Source organism: Hemicordylus capensis, chromosome 2 (genome assembly GCF_027244095.1).
Source record: "Hemicordylus capensis ecotype Gifberg chromosome 2, rHemCap1.1.pri, whole genome shotgun sequence".
Classification (NCBI taxonomy): Eukaryota; Metazoa; Chordata; class Lepidosauria; order Squamata; family Cordylidae; genus Hemicordylus; species Hemicordylus capensis.
This window is the reverse complement of record NC_069658.1, coordinates 191,893,762-191,914,958: the sequence shown is the minus strand read 5'-3', so window position 1 is coordinate 191,914,958 and position 21,197 is coordinate 191,893,762. Positions and strand designations below refer to the sequence as shown.

At 46.7% G+C, this 21,197-nt stretch overlaps 1 protein-coding gene across 6 annotated transcripts in view; it reads left to right on the top strand.

Moving 5' to 3' along the window:
• OLFM2 (olfactomedin 2) overlaps positions 1 to 21,197 on the top strand; it is a 283,573-nt gene that overhangs the window by 146,337 nt on the left and 116,039 nt on the right. Inside the window, exon 1 of one of the 6 annotated variants that reach the window (XM_053300618.1) lies at positions 20,350 to 20,453. The exons of 4 other annotated variants lie outside the window; for them this stretch is intronic. The gene's annotated coding sequence lies outside the window, so the exon portion shown is untranslated. Of the gene's footprint in view, positions 1 to 20,349; positions 20,454 to 21,197 lie in introns of those variants that run through there. One more of the 6 variants, XM_053300617.1, reaches the window with a different exon arrangement.

Below are 21,197 nucleotides of genomic sequence, written 5' to 3'. Positions count from 1 at the left end.
TACGGTGTGAATAAATCAGCGAGGACAAGCCGGAAAGGAGGAACAGCTCCCCTGCAGACACACCCTTCCATTTCCAGGCTGAAGGAATCCAGCCAAACGGCAATGCAGCCCAGCGGGACTTGGTGGGAACATGGCTGACCCATTCCCGGTGATGAATGTTGCATGAGAACACAGCAGATGTTGCCTGGCTCAATCAGAAATGCGGTCCATCTAGCCAGTCTTTCTCACAACAAAAACAGTCCACTAGTGAGGATGAGTCTTACTCAGGGACATGAGTTTTCCTGCAGGTGAGTATCCATGGCACTGCTCCAGCTCCGGTCATGCTTTGCCGCATGTGACAAATAGCCATGGATGAGGATGCTTCCTTTAAGTACAGTGGGGGCTGAGCAAACATTATGATACGCATCCACAAAGTCATTATGATGCACATCTCCATTACTTAACCAGGGCAATCAGTTGTAGTGATGGCCAGACCTCCTCCTTACTACTTCTACTTCTTCAGTAATATTTGCAATGAAAAGGTTCTAAACTTTTCAATGAAACAAGCTTTCCATTCTCAAAGCAATTCACACAGAAAAAGAATAAGAAGGTAGTCGCCTGTTCAGTGTTTGCTCGAATTTTTATCATCAGTGAGCAGAAAGAGTTTTGTTCTGGGCGGCAGTATCAAGGCAGTGTGTGCACATAATTCTCTCTCACACACACATGGAAAGAAAATTTTAATCTCCCTCCACTTCGACATTCTGCTGGTCTCTCTGGGCTGCCAGGGTGGGGTGGGGGCTGCCAGGGGGATCCATCACCACCTCTTCCTAACTACAATTCAACTTTACCACAATTCAACTTCTGTTTTTCTTTCAAAGAGGTTTTGCTTTTTTTTTTTTTTAAGTACAGCATCTTCTGAACAGTGTGCTGATTGCTCCCATTAGTAAATCAAACATATATAGTAATTAGAAAATTATGAAGCTTAAAAGTTACATAGGCTGGTGAAGCAGTTTCTTCTTTACTAAAAAGAGAAAAACATCTGGAAAGAGACCTTTGGAGTGACTTGGAACCTCTGGTGAACTAATTAGCTCATAAATCTTTCTTGCCAAATGGCCACCAGATAATTATATAGAATGGGCTATAGTATATAATTCCTACAGTTTTGATAATGCTGGACTTAAAATAAAACCATGGAAAGAAATGTAGTATTCAGTAATGAATGATACCAATAGCTGCAACCTTTATTATTGCTTTGACTTATACCATATTGCATTTCTGGAGTCTTGTCTATATATTAAAAAACACAATAGCTATTATGTAAAGAATGTGCATGTTCTATAGCAAAACCTTTTTAAAAGCTCAGACTAGTAATCTGAACAAAATCCATATCTTTCCATGAGTACCTGTTGTTCCATACAGTAACAGGATACTGTGCAGAACTACCAACAGATTCAGCAGAAAAATACAAGGCATTCTTGCCATGCGTATTTAGTGAAATGTATTGCTCATACCTTTTAAATCAACCTCCATTTACTCTGCCGTATCATTTCTGGCAATAGGATGACAACTATCCACAATATTTCAATGGACTAGTAGTAACCTCCTAGTATTTTTGTCCATGTCTCCACACACTAGGAGGCTCGATGCCTTGGTGGCAGCAGCGAACAAGACTCTTGGAGGGAGCCAATTCCCCTGCATAAGAGCCTGAGCGGCTGGAGGGGAGAGGCAGAGGCTCTTGGCAGGAGCCCATGCCTCCATCTTTCCCCGCCCGGAGACTGGGCTCTTGTGCAAGGGAATCGGCTCCCTCTGAGAGTCCTTTTCGCTGCTGCAGCCACGTGGGCTTGATGCCCTTGCGGCAGCAGTGAACAGGACTCTCGGAGGGAACCGATTCCCTGCACAAGAGCCCAATTCGTGGGCGGGGAGAGGTGGAGGAGGTGGGGGACAGAAACAACTGGGAGCCAGGCAAGGACTGGACTCTGGAGACTGAGGAGATGGGGGAAAGGCAGTGCAGGGAGAGCAGCAGCCGCAGAGGAAGTGTCACTTTCTGGGAGGGCCGGACAGGACAAGTGAGCAGCTCTGAAGGATCTCTGCATGGGGGACATGGGGTCTGTGTGTGCACGCAGCCATGCACCTTAGAGGGAACAGTGCCTCCCACAGTGCTATCCAAGAGCTCAATGCACACTAGGAGGGGCAGGGCAAGGGGCGGCCCTTTCGTGAGGCAAAGGGATGCGGCTGCCTCAAGCGGTAGATTATTGGGGTGCCAGCAAGGTGGCAAAATGCCTTCTTCCTCCCCGTCTTTTTTAAAAAAGTTGTCACTCTGCAGTTGCCACCAGCTCATCTGGTGGCTGCTAGGGACAGGCCTTCTCCATTGCCATCATGAGGCTTTGAAATATGCTCCCTGCCGAAATAAGAACCTCCCCATCTCTGGCAGCTTTTAAAAGGGCTTATAAAAAGAAGCATTTATTCATACGGGCTTTTAATTAGACTTTTAGAATTTGTTATGGTTTTTAATTGTTTTAGTGTTTGTTTTAATCTGTGTTTTATTACTGCCCAGAGACATTACTTTTGGGTGGTATATAAATATGCTAAATAAGAAAACAGGGAGGAGGGGGAGGAATGTGCATATGGAGGCGGGTTCATTTGCCACCCTATCTCAGGAACACAGAGGTCTTGAGTTGCCACTGGATGACAAGCTTTGAGATCCTAAACCCCCAGTGATCATCTTGGCCCTATTTCAGAGTCTGTAGCTGGAGAGAGAAAAAGCCACCTCCAGTCTAATAAGGTCTGTGATGGATCAAGTCCTTGTTTTGCATATTCTCTATCAACTATTTCCTGTATACAATTTAGCCTGGAAATTGACTTTCTGCTTCTCATTGTCTGTGATTGTCTCTGCTCCATCCCCTGCTGTTACTAGTTATGATGATGTGATGTTTCAAAAACATTTCATTTGCTAATGAGGAAGTTGTCAGCAGTAGTATACTGGCAAACAGTGCTACTTCTGTTGAGAAGAGAAAGGGCTGCTTGAATGGCATGCACACTTTATCCAGGATCTCAGGACAGGAGCAGCTGCTATAGGCTGGCCTGTAGAGAGAGGCAGGTGGCGGGTGCGTTGAACAGAAAGGATACCCAGGAAGTTCAGAGAGTTAGATGTGAAGCCCATAGGCAGGGTGGCTTGGAGGGCAGAGAAGACAGTGAGCTGTAAACATGCACGGAATCTTGAAAATCTAAGCTTTCATTTCAAATAAGTTTCTAGCCCTCATTATTGTGGAGAAAACTTGGCAGAACAGAGGTCATGACAGTAATGTAGAAGTGAAGAGGACATTTGCAGGGGAGAAGATTTAACCTCTCCCCCACCCCCCAGATTTGACATGTGAGAAAAACACTGAGTTGGGAATTCTGCGTCCTCTTGTAGCATGTAGTTTTGCCATTAAGCTGCACTTTGCAATTATGTCTGCTTCTTGAGTGGTGCAGTGTGCTGGTTGCTTGGCAGATCTATGCTGGGGCTTCACCTGGCTGCACTGCTTCCTCTCTCCCCCCCCCCTCAGATATGTCTTCAGTTCCTCCCCAGTAGGTTTCCCAGTTTCCTTTCCTTTCTTTCCAAAATAAACTCTCAAGCTCCTTTTGTTCCCTTTGCCCTTTTATGGATCAAAGCAAAGTTCCATTTGACTGCTTTGCAACAAGGGTGCTCACCACCCCACCCTACCCAGGCTGCTAAGCCTCTAACTGCAGCCTGTTAGGCAGAAACTCAACAGGTGCATCCTTTGGGGAGCTGTTGAATTTCTGCCCACTGTGTAGCTATTAAGGATTCCAGAACCGGATGGCACCCCTCTCCACTCTAGAGCATTTTGTCAGGGTTGTCAGAAGTGTGACGGAGGATGACACTGGCGAGAAACCAAAGGGGAACTTCCTGCGAGTTGCTTGACTTTGTTATTGGGCGTGAAGAGAGGAGGACTTTTGTGTTTGTGCTGGACTTGTGATCTCACGCTTCTAGGGTTTTGATCAGGAATAAAGAGGCAGCCGTTGGTAGATCTGAGCTAGTGCGTGCTGATTTCGGGGAAGTGAAGTTCTGCAAAGCAACGGGAGGGAAGCTTCAATCAGTGCCTTTTGTGCCTTTAGTGCAGCCTGGATTAAAAAACATGGACATCTTCATGCTGCAATACGATTCAGCCCCACAGCTCTCTCAGCACTGTATGCCACAAGCTGCTTTATTATATTTATGCCTCATTCTTGGCCAAGGTTGGTTCCCAGAGCTGCATATAAGAATTGCAACTTAAAGCAAAGGTACCTGTGTATTACGGTCTCCTCCTGGCAATTTGGAGGGGTAGAAGGAGCGGCAGCTGAACTCAGGAGCTGCGTGATGGTGAAGATGCCTGCTCTCAGACACATCCCCTGCGTCGATCTGCTCAGTCTCTGGCCCCTGGCAGTTGATGATGCAGCCCAGGGTCCCCTGGACTTGGGGACAGAAGGAGCTGCGAATGATCTGAGGGGTGCCTAATCACAGCCAGCCCACTAATGAGGCTTGGTGATGCCGCCACCTCAGGCAGCAGATTGGCTACCTCGGGCCACCTCACCCAGCCTCAGGTCCACCACCCTCCAAACCTCTCCCAGCAGCTAAAGCATGTGCCCATGGGTCTGAAGATTACCTTCATCCTGCTGGTCTCAGTCCTTCCTGATCTGAGTCACATCCTGCCCTATACTTTGAAAAGATACATAGGGACATAGGAAGCTGCCTTATACTGAGTCAGACCATTGGTCCATCTAGCTCAATATTGTCTACCCAGAATCGCAGTGGCTTCTCCAAGGTTGCAGGCAGGAGTCTCTCTCAGCCCTATCTTGGAGATGCCAGGGAGGGAACTTGGAACCTTCTGCATGCAAATGTTCTTCTCAGAGTGTCTCCATCCCCCAAGGGGAATATCTTACAGTGCTCACGCATGTAGTCTCCCATTCAGTTGCAAACCAAGGTGGACCCTGCTTAGCAAAGGGGGCACGTCATGCTTGCTACCACAAGACCAGCTCTGCTCCCCTGATATAGGGCAAAAGTGGGACGAAGTGTCCTGAATTGCTTCCAGTGATTCCAGCCCCCCTGCCCTGTACCATTTCAAAAGGCAGGGCAGGATGCAGCCAGGGGCAGGGTAAGGATGGTGGCCATGGCACCAGCAGGTACAGGAGGGGAGTGGAATCGGCAAGGCAGGGGTCAGAGGAATGGCAGCTGGGATGGTGGCAAACATGGGGTTCAGAATCCTTGCCGTTCTACTCTGAATCTAGTCCAAATGGTAGAGACATGAGAGCAACCCTGAGAATGTTGCTAGCCCTGAATTCTGTACTAGTCTTGTCCAAATCCATTTAACTACCCAGGGAATGTGTTACCTACCCTTGTGTGAAATATTGGTGGCCGCTTTAGGTGCAGGGCAGGGGTTCTCGACCTGTGGTACTGCAAGATGTTGCTGAATGGCAATGCCCCTCATCCCCAGCCACAATCAACTGGAGCTGGAGATGGTGGGAGGAGGTGTAGTTCAGCAACTACATTGGCGGGGCCCCAGGTTGGGAAACCCCTGGTCTCGGGGGAAAGGCGCAGAGTTGCTTGTGCTGCCTCTTCCACTGCAAGCTGTGAAAGAGCCTCCAGTCTGGGGAATTGATTCGCACTGGCCATTGTCTCTCTGTGAACAATTGAGAATGAGGGGAATTGTTCTTGTCGGGGAAACATCACAGTCCAGGTCTTACTATGGAAAACCTGCTGTCAGCTCCTGTAGAGAGAATTTCCTGCATCATGCCCCAGTGGGGCAGGACTTTGCATAAAACCAGGATGCCTAGATGGCATATTATGACATCACAATGCATTATGGGTGGGGCTAGAGCTGGGTTGCCAGAACATGGCCTCAGCCTTTGCCCTCATCTACAGGAGTGGGTCCCTTGTGCCCCACAGGGCTGTGATACTAGCCAATCAGTTTTGTCTTTCGTGGCTTTGTAGCAGATTCCAGAATGCTTGCGTGCCTCCCTCACAGCCACAAGAGGAGTGTGGAATAAAGACTGTCACAGGATGCAAGCAGCTGGTAGTCAGTACAAGTATCCGTTTCCTGCCCGGTACGATCCTTTGGCACTTGAAATGGTTCCAGAAGAGCATATGGCGATGGAAATGAGGATAAACGCGGCTCCTTGATCTCCTGCCTCTGTCTCTCCAGTTGCCAATCTCGAGCCAGCCCTTTTCTCATTACAGCTTAGCTGGCTTTCGACAGGCCATGCCGACTTCAAGGCTTCTCCGCCTGCCTGCCAGCCGTTCCTTTTGTGTCAGACGGATGGAAACAGCATCGGCTGTTGGTTGGCTGCGAAAAGGATAGGGCCAGGAGCAGACTGCCCTGGGCATATCTTGGCTGCAGCTTGCCTCACTTCAGAAGCGTGATCCTGAAAGGAGGAACAGGAGCTGTTCACCAGCAGTAACTATGGACTCCGAGTTGGCGGTGCCCTGTGGTCCCTATCAATTAAGCAATCACTCTTAATGAGAGCAAGCATAGAGTAGTGGTTAGAGTAGAGGTTAGAGTATCCGGCTAAGGGATTCTGGGTTCAAATCCCCATTCAGACATGAAACTCGCTGGGTGACTGTTGGTGAGCCATCCTCTCTTGGTCTAGCCTACCTCACAGTGTTGTTGTGAGGATAAAAGAGGAGGAGGAGGAGGAGGAGGAGGGAGAGTGAAAACCATGTATGCTTCTTGGAGGAAGGGCAGCACAAGCAAATAGAACCAACATTATCTGGTGAGAGCCAATTTTAATCAGGCCGGGAGTTAAGGACACCCTTGTTTATTCTGAGGCCCTTTTAGTTCTATGTTACTGTGATGTGACATAGAAAGAAGTGGAAGGAGATCTTTCTTTGTAACAATGAGCATTTAGCTTCTGTTTGCAGTTGTTTTTGTTGTTGTTATCGTGCACTTTGTCCAGTATCCAAACTAGCGCCTCGACTGAAGTTCTGGTAGCATGCAATTTACATTGGTGCATGGATTAAATCCGATAAGACTCTTTAGTTGCTTCATCTTCTATCTGTTGACAGGCTGCACCCAACAAGCTGAATCCCATGGGCTTGATGCAGAATGACCTGTTGCCCTAATAAACACCTTGGGCAAATATGGGGTTGGGATAGAGAGAGCATCTGTAGTAGGAAATTGGCGGGGAGAAGGAAGTGTTTAACTCTTCCCATGTTCTCAGCAAATGGCCCCTTTGGGCTGTGTCCCCTCCCTCTCCCCAGTCAGGCTTATTCCTAGTCTTGGAGCCCCGTGTGCAGAGGCGTAACTAGGGAAAATAGCGCCTAGGGCAAGCACTGAAATTGCGCCCCTGTCCAAACAGGAATGATGGGACTTGTAGTCAACAATATCTGGAAATCCCTGTTAAAAGGAACACTGTACCATCTAGACATGGTTGTTGATCAAAACCTGAAAACAGGAGCCATCTCTGTAAAAGACTTAGAACAACAGTCAAGAGTTATGCAAGGATTCCAAGTGTCATTTTCTCTGTCTCATATTCTTTTTAAAAAAACATGACTTTGTCCTAGAGGGTCACCTGCCCAAATAGCCACTAGCAAAATAGGGGAAGAAGAAGGTGGTGGTGGTGTCTATAAACCAGTGAATGATTCCTGCCAGCCTTTGTCTTATGATGACTGTTGGCTCACGATGGGGTATATGTGCATTCACCACACCAGTGCTTACTTTGACACCAAGAGGGAGGAGGATACATTAGTTTGCCACACTAGACAGAGGAATTTGCAACAGGAGCAGATAGCAAAGTTCTGCCAGGGCCAAAACCAGCCCCTGCCAGACTAAGAAATCATTGTAACTTGCCCCTTCCTGTCACAAGCAGTGTGCTGTTCTTTTATTATTGACTCTAACTCTCAGATATCCCAGTCATGGATGCAAAATTCAGGGTCAATTTACAAGAGACACATTTTCTACATGGAAGTTTCTTCTGTGCAGGTGTTGTGCAGAAACCCATTTGTAGTGACCGCCAGGGGCATAGCAAGGTTGGAATGGGCCAAGATGAGATTTTAAAATGGGCCCCCAGCCCCTCAAAGTCCAGGGCCTCCACATACCCCAGGCCCCCAAGGATTTAAGTCTGATATTTCAAAATAAGTATGCTGCCTGGAAATACATTTCACTGAATACACACATGCACACTTCACAGTATATAGTGATATACATTGAGTACTATATATTTGTGCTACTTTTAATGCCTAGAACACACTAGCAATGCTAATTATTAAAATGGCCCCCTCTCTGCAGATTAGCAAAGGAGACTTTCAACCATGCAGGGTGAGCCTATGTTTGTTTTCTCAGAATTCTGAACAAGTTCAGTAAAGTTTGATTCCAGGAGATTTTTCACACGAGGCTTTTAAAGCCCTTTAACACACATCTCCTCTGGAATGGAGGTGCTGCATTCACATGTTGGCCAGATTTACCCTGAAGTCTCTGCAAGATATTGGGGAGCAGTTCACACACAAGAAACATAAAATAAAATAAAATAAAATAAAATAAAAGCACAACACATGCTTCACAGTTCTCACTCAGACCTTCTGGGTTGCAAAACAACTTGAACATAAGTGCATTTATGAATGAATGAATGAAAATAAATAAAATATACTTATTCCAGAAGTTTTTGTAATTTTCTGCCCTGAAACAAGCCACTTATAGGCCTTTTTAGATAGTTTTTGTTTTTAAAGCCAGCACATTTTTCAGTCTATTTTAAATTAAATATTCAGAGACTTCTCAGTCTCGCCCCACCCCCCATATCAAAGCACTATGGCAAGCAGATTCCTATGGGGGGGGGGTAACCACAAAAAGAAATTCACAGCCTACCTGGCAAAAGCTGTGCTGGATGGTCTGGGCAGAGGGTCTGCTGCTGCAGAGAACTCTGCCTGCTTCCTCCTTCCTGGCTTGCTTGGCCTGCCGAGTACAGGCTTCAGGGAGGCCTACTCTGAGGCCTCTCTGGAAGCCCTGCCCACCCGCCAATCAGCTGAGAGGCGGGGAAAGAAGAGCTCTGCAGTTTGCAGGCCTTGCCGATCCTAGGCCTCGCTGATCAGCCGGAGCTGGAGGCAAGTGGCTGAGGGGCCCTGGGGCTGGGCAGGTGGGCAATGGGGTGGGGGTGGCATGAACTGGTGTGGCGCCCCCCCCCCCAGTTCCGCCTATGCCCGCGTGGAGAAACGGCCAAGAAAGCATTTTCCCAGGAACGAGCCAAACACCGGGGAAGAGCATCTGCCTTGCATGTTGCAGGTCCCAGATTCACTTCCTGGCATCTCCAGGAAGGGCTGGGAAGTCTCTGCCTGGAAGTCTCTGGAGTACCCTGCCCGTTAAGTTCTATTTAGACGTCATACTGTCCACGCATGCAGGTCTGTACACATGTACATAATTGGGTGTGAATGACTCTACGTAAGCTCATCTTAAAAGGGAACCTAGGTACAAGGCCCCTGAAATGCAGGTGGAGGTGTACTGCTGCGTGTCCATTCAGCATAATGTGTGAATCACTGTACAGTGTTTGTGTGTGTACAGATCTGTATGGCATACACTGTGCAGATGGTACGTGTATTGAACATAATGTGTGAATAGGTCATTAATCACCCTCTCCTCTGCTAGTTTCCCCCTGTAAATGTGTGCCGCCCCCACTTCTCCTCCCCCTGGCATGTTCATGTTGGGAACCCTGTGCTGCCTCTAGAGAAGTATTTCCGCCCTTCATCATTTGTATTGAATCTTTGGGGAATGTGATGAGAGTGCAGCTTATCAGGGTTATTAATGTAAAACAAAAAGGGATGATCTGGAATCTGATTCAGAGTTTTTCTTTGCTTGTGACTGGTTGCCCTTGGGCCTTGTGTGGTTTATGTGCCAGAAAAGATTTGAGCTTATGAAATTGCTACCTCCTCCTACAAAAGCATAAAAAATGCCACAAGGGAAATAGAGGGCCATGCACCTTTTGAAAGCAACTGTGTTTTACTGGCAAAAGCATTTGCCTTAGAAAGGATTTTCTCCCTACACTTCAGAGCCAAGTTGGAATCATCAGAAGCATTCAATTGCTTTTTGTGTTACAGACACTGATTACAGACAGGCCTGTTCATCCTTTGTGATTTTTGCCTACACTGAATTCTGTACAAAAATCTGCTTTGGAAATTGTACTCCTTGAACTGGTTATACCAATGCAGGGGTGGAAGAAAGACCTCTGATGAGCTAGCAATAAATTCTTGGACAACCAGGTCATTTACTTCTTTCTCCCCCACTTCATCCCCTCTGAGTTGTAGATTAGTGTTAATAAAGAACATGGGGATAACTGTAGTAAGGAGTAGTTTGGACCTCTTCCCACATACAGACCTGATTGAGACCTGGGCATTAGGTCCTTCTAGACAGCAATAAACTGTGCAATGTTGAAAGCTTCTGAGCACGTTCAAAGTGTTGTCTTACTGACCATACACATGTTCCTGTCAAGATCTTACACTCTGGCCACTTGTGGATCAGAGACCATGTGTGATTTCTGCAGTGCTATCTGCTGGACAGCACTTGCATCTTGAGAGGTACCCAGCAGCACAGAAAAGGGAATGCATGCAAAGTATCTGATCAGAGTGTGGCCAGAGTGCAAGATCCCAAAAGGAACATAGGAATCCGCCATATACTGAGTCAGACCATTGGTCCATCTAGCTCAGTATTGTCTCCACAGACTGGCAGCAGCTTCTCAAAGGTTGCAGGCAGGAATCTCTCTCAGCCCTATCTTGGAGATGCCAGGGAGGGAACTTTGATACCTTCTGCTCTTCCCAGAGCGGTGGCTCCATCCCCTGAGGGGAATATCTTGCAGTGCTCACACTCCTAGTCTCCCATTCATATGCAACCAGGGTGGACCCTGCTTAGCTAAGGGGACAAGTCATGCTTGCTACCACAAGACCAGCTCTCCTCGCTGACATAGGGAGAAAGAAAGGAGTGCAGAAGCCGACAGGAGGTTGTGTACGGTCAGTAAGACAGTGCTTTGAACTTGCACAATTCATTGCCATCTGGAAGGATTCCTAGCAGAAATTAAGTTGTAGAGTATAGTGGAAATGAGGTGGTTGAGCAGAAATGAGGTGGTAGAGTATTAGGTTAGTAGAGTGGACTGTAAGAAAAGAAAGAGGGCTGCTTCAAGGGACCTGAAAACCAAATAAAGGGGGAACCATGCCTCAAGAAGATGCTGGGAATAGAAACATTTATTGGCAATTAGTTACCCAACATGTTGCGTTGCCTACTTCAAGGGCAACAACACCCCCCCCCCCTTCTATTTCATTTGTTGTGGTGGTCTGTTACTTGAGAGAGAGATTGCCCCTGAAGAACATTACATACCTAAATATGTTGGGCAATTTTAATTTCCAATGAACTTTTTTATTCCCAGCATCTTCTGAGTAAGCATGTGTAGGATTACACTACAAGTCATTTAAATGTCTACACTTCATAAATATTCCAAACAATACAATATTTTATTTGAAGTTCAAAAAAACCTTGCTGGTTTAAGACCAGAGTGAGCTAGCTGAGAAATTGGAACCTTTAACAGACGTGCCACATGGCCAGTAATAGTGTTGTGCAATGGCACAAATTGTGCACACTTACAACTTGGCCTCCATGCACCCATACCTTCCCATGGACTTTGAGGACCAAGTCCAGATGTTGAGGATGGAGTGCCTGGCACCAGCAAAGATGCCCCACATTATCCTGGTTCTGTACTGCCTTATGAAGCATCTAAGCTTTGTTGTTGAGGTCATCCCTGGCCCAGGTGGGAAGCTCCATATCCATATTACAAATTCATGGAGGACAAGTCTATCAATGGCTACTAGTCTGGTGGCTATGGGCCATCTCCAGCCTCAGAGGCAAGATGCCTCTCAATACCAGTTGCAGGGGAGTGCAAGCAATAGAGAGGGCATATCTCAGAGGCATCTGGTGGGACACTGTGAGAAAGAGGATACTGGACTAGATAGGCCTTGGGCCTGATCCAGCAGGAGGGATATTCTTATGTTCTTACGTTCTTATGACCAGAAAGAGAAGAGAAGTTTGTTTCTGCTTACTATTTAATGTATAAAAGCAGAGCCTCTTTTGTACTACTCACCTAATCTAAAGGGCTACTCTCATGCCCTTTTAATGTACTAAATTATACATAATGACCAACATCCTGACTCAGGACTGCACAACTTTGGTCCTCTGGCTGTTTTTGGATTGCAGCTTAGTACAGCCTGAGGATGTGGACAAGATCCTGGGCAGTGTGCAGGAGACATCATGCACCCTTGACCCTTGCCCTTCATGGCTAATAAAAGCTGCTAGGGATGTTACAGGCAGATGGTTGGAGGTGATTATCAATACTTCATTAAGGGAGGGCAAGATGCCATCATGCCTCAAGGAGGCGATGGTAAGACCATTATTTTAAAAGCCCTCCCTTGATCCCTCCAAGCTTGATAACTATAGACCTGTCTCTAACCTTCCCGTTTTGGCCAAGGTCTTAGAGCGTATGGTGGCGTCCCAGCTGTAGAGGGTTTGGGATGATATGGATTATCTAGACCATTTTCAGTTTGGCTTCTGTCCTGGATATGGGACTGATAATGCCTTGGTCACTCTAGTGGATGACCTACGCCAGAAGCTAGACAGGGGTCGTGCATCTCAGTGGCATTCGATACCATCAACCATGGTATCCTTCTGGACAGCTCTTGAGTATAGGGACTGGAGACACTATTTTGGAGTGGCTTTGGCCCTTTCTTGGGGAAAGGGTCCAGAAGGTGGTGCTGGGAGACTACTGCTCAGCTTCATGGCCATGGCCATTGGCCTGTGGGGTCCTGCAGGGTTCAGTTTGGTCCCCTATGCTGTTTAACATCTACAGGTGAAACTCGGAAAATTAGAATATCGTGCAAAAGTCCATTAATTTCAGTAATGCAAATTAAAAGGTGAAACTGATATATGAGACAGACGCATTACATGCAAAGCAAGATAAGTCATGCCTTAATTTGTTATAATTGTGATGATCATGGCGTACAGCTCATGAAAACCCCAAATCCACAATCCCAGAAAATTAGAATATTACATGGAACCAAGAAGACAAGGATTGTAGAATAGAACAATATCGGACCTCCAAAAAGTATACAGTGTACTGTGCTTGATTGGCCAGCAAACTCGCCTGACCTGACCCCATAGAGAATCTATGGGGCACTGCCGAGAGAAGGATGAGAGACATGAGACCAAACAATGCAGAATTGCTGAAGGCAGCTAATGAAGCATCCTGGTCTTCCATAATACTTCATCAGTGCCACAGGCTGATAGCATCCATGCCACGCCGCATTGAGGCAGTAATTGCTGCAAAAGGGGCCCAAACCAAGTACTGAATACATATGCATGCTTATACTTTTCAGACGTCCGATATTGTTCTATTCTTCAATCCTTGTCTTCTTGGTTCCATGTAATATTCTAATTTTCTGGGATTGTGGATTTGGGGTTTTCATGAGCTGTACGCCATGATCATCACAATTATAACAAATTAAGGCTTGACTTATCTCGCTTTGCATGTAATGCGTCTGTCTCATATATCAGTTTCACCTTTTAATTTGCATTACTGAAATTAATGGACTTTTGCACGATATTCTAATTTTCCGAGTTTCACCTGTACATGAAACCACTGGGAGAGGTCATCCAGGGACTTGGATTGAGTTGTCAGCAATATGCAGATGACACTCAGCTCTGTCTCTGCTTGTCACCGGATGCTAGGGAGGCAGTGGACATCCTGAATCAGGGGCTGGAGGCAGTGATGGGTTGGATGTGGGCAAACAAACTCAGATTGAATCCAGGCAAGATGGAGGTACTGTTGGTCAGTAGGAGAGCCAGTTGGGATGAGGAGATTCTACTGGTTCTGGATGGGGTTGCACTACCCTTGAAAGAGCTAGTGTGCAGCTTGGGGGTACTGCTGGACCCGACTCTGCATGTGGAAGCTCAGGTGGAGAAGGTGGCCAGGGGTGCCTTTGCATGGCTTCAGCTAGTGTGCCTTCTCTCAAGAAGGCAGGTCTGGCCACTGTTACCCATGCCTTAGTCACATCACAGCTGGATTACTGTAATGCACTCTACATGGGGCTGCCCCTGAAGAATATTCAGAAACAGCAGCTAGTACAAATAATATTCAGAAACTGCAGCTAGGATGTTATCCGGAGCTGTCCACTGGGATCATATTACCCCCATTTTGAAAGAGCTACATTGGCTGCCAACCTGTTTCCGGGTCCAATTCAAGGTGCTGGTTTTGACCTTTAAAGCCCTAAATGGTTTGAGCCCTGGATATCTGAGGGACTGCCTGCTCCCAAGGGTTTCTACCCACTCAACGAGGTCATCGGAGGGGGCCCTGCTCCATGTGCCAACAATGAGGGAGGCTCACCTGTCATGGGACAGGGCCTTTTCAGTCATTGCCCCCAGACTTGGGAATGCTCTCCCAGTGAGCCTCCACTCCTCAGTCTCCATCACAGTTTTTAGAAAGCAAGTAAAATCTTGGCTTTTTGCCCAGGCTTTTAAATGAGTTTTTTGTTTGCCGCTCTTTGTGTCTTATGGTTATATTATACATGTTTTTAAAACTCTTAATTAGATTTGTATTTTTATATTTTATTTGAATTCTTATTGTGTGGTCTTTATGGTTTTATATTGTTGAATGTTTTGTAAACCGCCTTGAGATTATTTTAATGAAAGGTGGTATAGACATTTTTAAATAAATAAATAAATAAATAAATAAATAAATAAATAAATAAATAAATAAATAAATAAATAAAATTATTTCCAGCCACAGTGGTCAGTCTTCAGGAAAGACAGGAGTTGTAGTTCAGCATCTGCAGAGGGCTGAAGTTGTGCAGCCCTGTCTTCACTAATGCAATGCACATGCAGACAAAAATGGGATTTGATCCTAGATCTCCCTGGGTCCAACTCATTAACCACTACACCACACCAGCCCTCACCAGTTCTTTCCTCGTGAATTGTTCTTCAGCAACTACACAAGGTGGCTGACAATTCAAAAAGAATACAGCATAATAAAATAGAAAAATAATGGTAGAATCCCACATGCAGGCAGGGAACAGGATTGCCATAGCTGTCTCTCAGAGTGGGGGACAAGGAGAGAGAAAACAAGAGCTCTGGCTAGTTTAATTCAGAACAAAAGCTATATTTCCTGCCTCCACAGATGTGCCTGGGAGAACAGCAAGAACATACTGCCAGTTTTTGACAAACGTCCCTGCTGCAGAGTGCCCATGCTCCTGCAGCGAAATCAACATTCGGTATTAACATATGTGAAATAAGTATCCCTAAAAGGGCTATTTTCTGTATGTCTGGCTCTGTTTGTGAAACAATTTTGCATTGACAGAAGGGTTGTTGCCTCTGTGTGCTCCTGAGGAACTCCAAAGTATGTGTATTTCTTAGCTACTATGTTACGCCAATATGGTAGTACTATGAGAGTGCAAACTGGAAGTACCTGGTTCGAATCTCATCTCGGCTGCAAGGTGACCTTAGACAAGCTAAGCCCAGCCTTCCTTACATAAGTTTAGATTTTGTTTATTTGATTTATCAGCTACTTTTCTGTGACAAAGATGCCCACAGAAGCATACGATAAAAATCAGAACAATTAGAAAGAGGGGCTTGTATACAGAGCAACTCTAGTGGAGCACAGAATCTGTGTAACAACTCCTCCTCCCCAGGCTGAGGTTCTTGTTGAGGGACTCTCAGCAATGCTGTGGACTGCTGTATGGAGCTCCTCTGTATGGAGCTCCTCAGGAAGGGCTTTTAAAGAAGCTCAAGGACTGCCTAGGAAGAGGAAATGGTTGAGTGGATTCTGAATACCATGGAGTGGCACTCTATGTGTGAGCCACATCTAAGGGGGAGAAACGAATTAAACTCTAAGATTCATAACATTAATATTTTGATGCATTTGACACCTATATCATCCCTGTCACATGATTATAATTAGAATAGTTCGGACAATGGTTTTTCCCATGACACTCTGGATGTGAAAGCAGGACTTTCAAGAAGCAAGATAGAAAAAGTATTTGACGCTTTTGAACTTTGGTGCTGGAGAAGATTTGAGGATACCATCAACAGCCAGGAAAACAAACAAATGGATCATAGAACAAATCAATCCAGAATTTTCACTCGAGGCACAAATGAGCAGGCTCAAACTATCATACTTTGGACACATTATGTGAAGACCCAGCTCCCTTGAGAAGTCCATAATGCTGGGGAAAGTTGAAGGAAAGAGAAGACGACCAGCAGCAAGGTGGAGGGACTCAATTATGACAACAATGAATGCACCACTGAGGGACCTTAAAGGCCAAGTTGAAGACAGACCATCCTGGAGAGACGGTCGCTAAGAGTTGACACTGACTTGACAGCACTTAATCAATCAATCAGTTATCCCTGTATGGATTCATAATACCAGCTTACCTTACAAGGCTGCTGTGAGGATAAGCAAGGGAATGTACATAAGGTGATCTGTGCACTGGGCAAACCTGCCATATAAATATTAGATATTAAGGAAAAGTAATGTTCCTATTGTAAATGCAAATGTACACTGTACAAACTCAAAAGCATTCCAGACTAGATTATCTGGTGATGACTGCAATTCAACATCAGTTTAACAATTACTATGCAGAGCCAGTATGCACATCAACTGCTTGATAATGGCATGAATGAGCGATCAGAAATCGGGCAACACTGGTAGAACTTCTTTATTGCTTCTGACACAACTGCTATAGTGGAGCCAGTTCACAGCCATTCAGCTGCAAATCCTCCAGTGCAGAGCAGGGTTATACATGCATGTGTGACCCAGTCCATAGGCACAATGTACTCCATGCCCTGGGGCCTTGCAGTCTAGACAGAAATCCAGGCTTGACAAATGCATAGCAGCAAGTGCGGGGCGGGGGGAGCAAAGTGTTGGGCAGCAATGCAGCATAAGGGACAAACTAGACATGAAGGCAGTTCACACTATCATAATTGCGGTGGGATAAGTGTCCTACCCTTGTTCGGGAGTGCTACTCGTGCTCCCATTTTGTGACTGTGTGCAAGGGAAACCACAAGAAAGGAAGTGATCATCTGGGAGAGGGAACTGGGCCGGTTAGCGCTGCCCTACCCAGCACTTTAAGAACACAAGAACAGCCCTGCTGGACTGTTAGAACCCAAGGATGCCCATCCAGTCCAGCATCCTGTTTCCCACAGTGGCCCACCAGATGCATCTGAGAAGCCCACAGGCAAGGGCATGCCCTCCTGCTGTTGCTCCCCTGCAACTGATATTCAGAGCAGGAGCGGAGCAATGCTGGCCGCGGCCCATGTGCGGCAGCCGTGTCCCCCTAGCTCCACCCCTTGCACCTGACGCCAGATGCAGGGTCCCGGGTAGACATCCCCCCACATCTGACATCAGGCATGGGGGTGTAGTCTCCCTTCCCAACAGAGCCAGGTGGCCCCATTTGGTAAGGAGATCAGCCCGTGCTGCATTGGGCAGCATGGGTCGGAGTGACCCTTCCTGCCTTAAAGGCAGGGAGAGCCGTTCCTGCAGCTCTCTCTCCTAAACGGGGCCGTGCGGCCCCGTTTGGGAGGGAAATCAACCGGCCCCGCTGCGTTGGCAGCGAGACCAGGAGTGGCTCTCCCTGCCTTTAAGGCAGGGAGAGTGACTCCGGCCATGCTGCCAACGCAGAGTGGTCCGATTTCAGCTCCAAATGGGGTTGTGCAGTCTCATTTGGGACCAAAATAAAGCCCCCACGTCTGATATCATATGCGGGGTGTGTGTCTGGGGCTGCGCTCGCGGCCCCGATTGATGGCGGCCCGAGTTCTTTTAACCCATTTGCTCAATGGTGGCTCTAACAGGGATTCCCAGATGTTGTTGACTACAACTCCCAGAATCCCCAGCTGCAGTGGCTTTTGCTTGGGGATTATGGGAGTTGTAGTCAACAACATCTGGGAATCCCTGTTAGAGGGAACACTGCTCCCAGATGATCACTAATCTCTCCCTCCGACCTTGCTTTTCCCTTCATGCACAAAAATGGGAATGTGTACAGCTCCCCAACTGGGGTCGGACACTTTTCCGACCCCAATTATATTTGTGTCTTACTATATTGCCACTGGGTGAAATGTTAACCTGTATGGTACTGTGTATTAGAATAATTATTTTAAAAAAATTAAGCAGGGTGGTTTGAAAATTAGTTTTTGAAGCAAGGCACTAAGTTTCTGAAAGGTTAACCTCTTGGCCTCTTGCAGAGGGCTCAGGGGAGAAAGGGACACTGTGGTGCCGCTTCACGTGACAAGAGACTGGTGGTCCCCAGCTCAACCCAGCCCAGCCTAGAAGATGGTCCTGGGGAGGAGGTGCTTTGCAGCGGAGGAGGTGGAGGCAGGGATGCGTAACTCTTCTTTTACCAGCTGCTGTGCCTCTGAAACATCGTCCTCCCGCAACAGGGTTCTGGGCCCGTGTTTGCCAGGCAAGCACAACTCTAGAATGCTGGGGCTGGGGAGGCACCTGGGAATTTCAGGGGGCTAAGAAAGGTTAATTCCCCCCTTTCCCTCCTGTAGCGTGCCCCCACTCAGCCAAAAACCCAGCCTTAGGGTTTTGGGTGCCCTACATGAAGTTTGGCTTTGGCGCCTGCCCCCTCAGCCGAGAAGTGCAGGGCCCCCACTTCAATTTGAGCTACGCAGGCTGCTGGTACAGGAGAGGGAGCAAAGCAAGGCAAGGTTGGCTTTACTCGCTCACTGTTTCTCCCCACGCTGCCAAGAATCGGTGCCCTAGATGGTGACCACCTAGGACTGCATAATAAATGGGCCAGCCATGGCTGCAATTTGATGTGTAGTGGCTTTGCTCTGAGTAAGCAAACTTGTGATGCTTCGGTCTTTATTGCAGAAGGAGAGAGTGAGGGCGAAGGCGGCTAGAAGTTGGCATTCTGATGGAGAAACAGGCCTTTAAAACTGCAAGCAGCAGGAAAGGGAGGCATGCCCTAGTATCAAAAGGAACAAGCTGGATGTCATTTCTTTTTTCAGTTATGGGTGTGTGGACAGGGAAATGGGAGCAAAGGCTGCAAGGAATGTGAACACTTGCAGACAATAGTGCAGTGTTAATAATAATTTGGGAAAGTTGTCAGAAAACCTCATCTGTTATTTAGTTGTGTGTGTCTGTTTAAAATCTGGCAACATTCTCATTCCGGTGCTTTTGGTTTTTTTTTTAACTTCACAAATCTAGAAGTGCAAGTGAAATGGAGAGAGAAAAGCCTACTTCCCAAAACATTTCATGACCTGTGATTCACTCAACCTACCCAACAGCAAATTATAAATTGACAACCCTGTCCCTTTCCCTCATGGGCGAAATAAAATAAATAAATAAATGAAATATGCTGTTTGTAGCTCAAAGGGAATTTTGTTTATTTATTATTTATTAAAGTGGGGGTGGGGAGGAATCTCTCATTGTAATAACCAGGATCACATTTTGCCATTTTAAAAAATCACTGTTTAAGTTGGGTCACAAGTTTTACATTCAGCCGGTTCAAACAAACCATGGTTACTCCATGCAATAATGTTGAGGCCATGATAGAACACGCCCATCCCGACATCTCTAAAGGATGATACTCACAGGGTTTTGGAGTGCATGTAGAGGGGTGATTCCAATGAACACCCCTCATGCAATTAAAGAACATGCTGAGATTGTGTCCGGGTGGACGTGTCCTCACTACAGCTTTGACGCTATCATGTGTATCAGCCTATTCAGAGACATGAGTTTTGGGCGGTATAAAAATATGTTAAATAAAAATAAAATAAAATCTAAGTGTAGGCCTGTGGAAAAACTTTGTGTTTCTTTCTATAAATTACGTTCACAAATTTAAGAGTGCAAGACTACATCTGTGGAATCATACCCTACCAATACCCAGTGAGGCATTCTATGCCTGCTCCACTGCCACCAGTCTTGAATATCTCTCAGATACCTCATTACCCTGATCAATTTCCTCCCTTGCAGTAGTTCTGGTTTGACATAGCTAGGTGCTATGTACACTAAGATTAACCACTATAGAGGGAATAACAAGGGACTATGTATTAGAATAATTATTGAAAAAAATAAGCAAGGTGATTTGAAAATGAGTTTTTGAAACAAGGAACTAAGTTTCTGAAAGGTTTGGCCAGTTAGGTTGGGTGTTGTCCTAATCTGGACCAAAACCCTGGTAAGGTACAGATAAGGTACCACTGACTCGCTTACAGTAAGTGGTACCTTGGTGACATGAGCTTCAACGGAACCTTTCCCCTTCACTAGCCTCAGATGACTGTTAAGGCAGGTAGCCTTGGAGTGCTGGGCCCTGAAAATTCCACTGGAGCTGTCCATCTGCTGTCCTGGGTCTTTGCCTTCAGTCTGATCCACCTCTCTGCTGCTGGCCAGTTAACCATTTGACTGTCAGGCTCTCTGAAGATAAGGTATCTTTACTAGCCGAGCAAACAGATCAACAAACACAGATGGATTCTTCAGAATACCCAGTAAGTTAAAATCTTTCAGGGAGGTGGGAGCAGGATAGGGGGGAGGAAGCTTTCCCTCCCTTTCAAGGAAGGCTGGCCCATTAGGGCTCATGGGGCACTGCACCTAGCCCCCTCCTTCCTGCCTCCTGGTTTACCACCAGTCCAAGCTGACAGCTTCCATAATCATCTGTCTTGCCTGCCAAGATCCACATAGACAAGTCCCTATGAAGCATGGGTGTCCAGAGGTGGGGCAAGGGGACACCCCCACCCCCACAATTGAGCTAGTCCCATTAAATTCACTGGGGCTCATTCCAAGGTAAGTGGGTATGGGACTACAGCCTTTGCCCGCCCCCCAGAAAAGGTCCCACAGATGCCGATGCTATGAAGATTCACAAGCACAGCTGTTTTTAGTTAAAGGGGATGTGAAGGCAATCCTCACCCATGAAGAAACACTAGGGGCGGGGGGAGGAGCCTGGAGGAAGGAAGAAAAGATTTGCAGGCCTGCCAGTGAATCCTTACAGAACTCTTTGACCAATCAGGGACTTGGAATGGCAACAGAGCTATTTGACCTAGCCAGTGAGCTAGCATGCTGGCATCTGGGCTGGGTGCATGGGCCTGTTCTGGTCGAAACCCTTTGTTCATGAGAAGAAAACAGAGAGGGGTGGAGCTGGGGACCCCTCCGGACCTGGGGCCCAGGTTCTTTGAACCCATCTGCTCAATTATAACTACACCCCTGAATGGAGCTTTGAAGGGAATCTGCTTTGC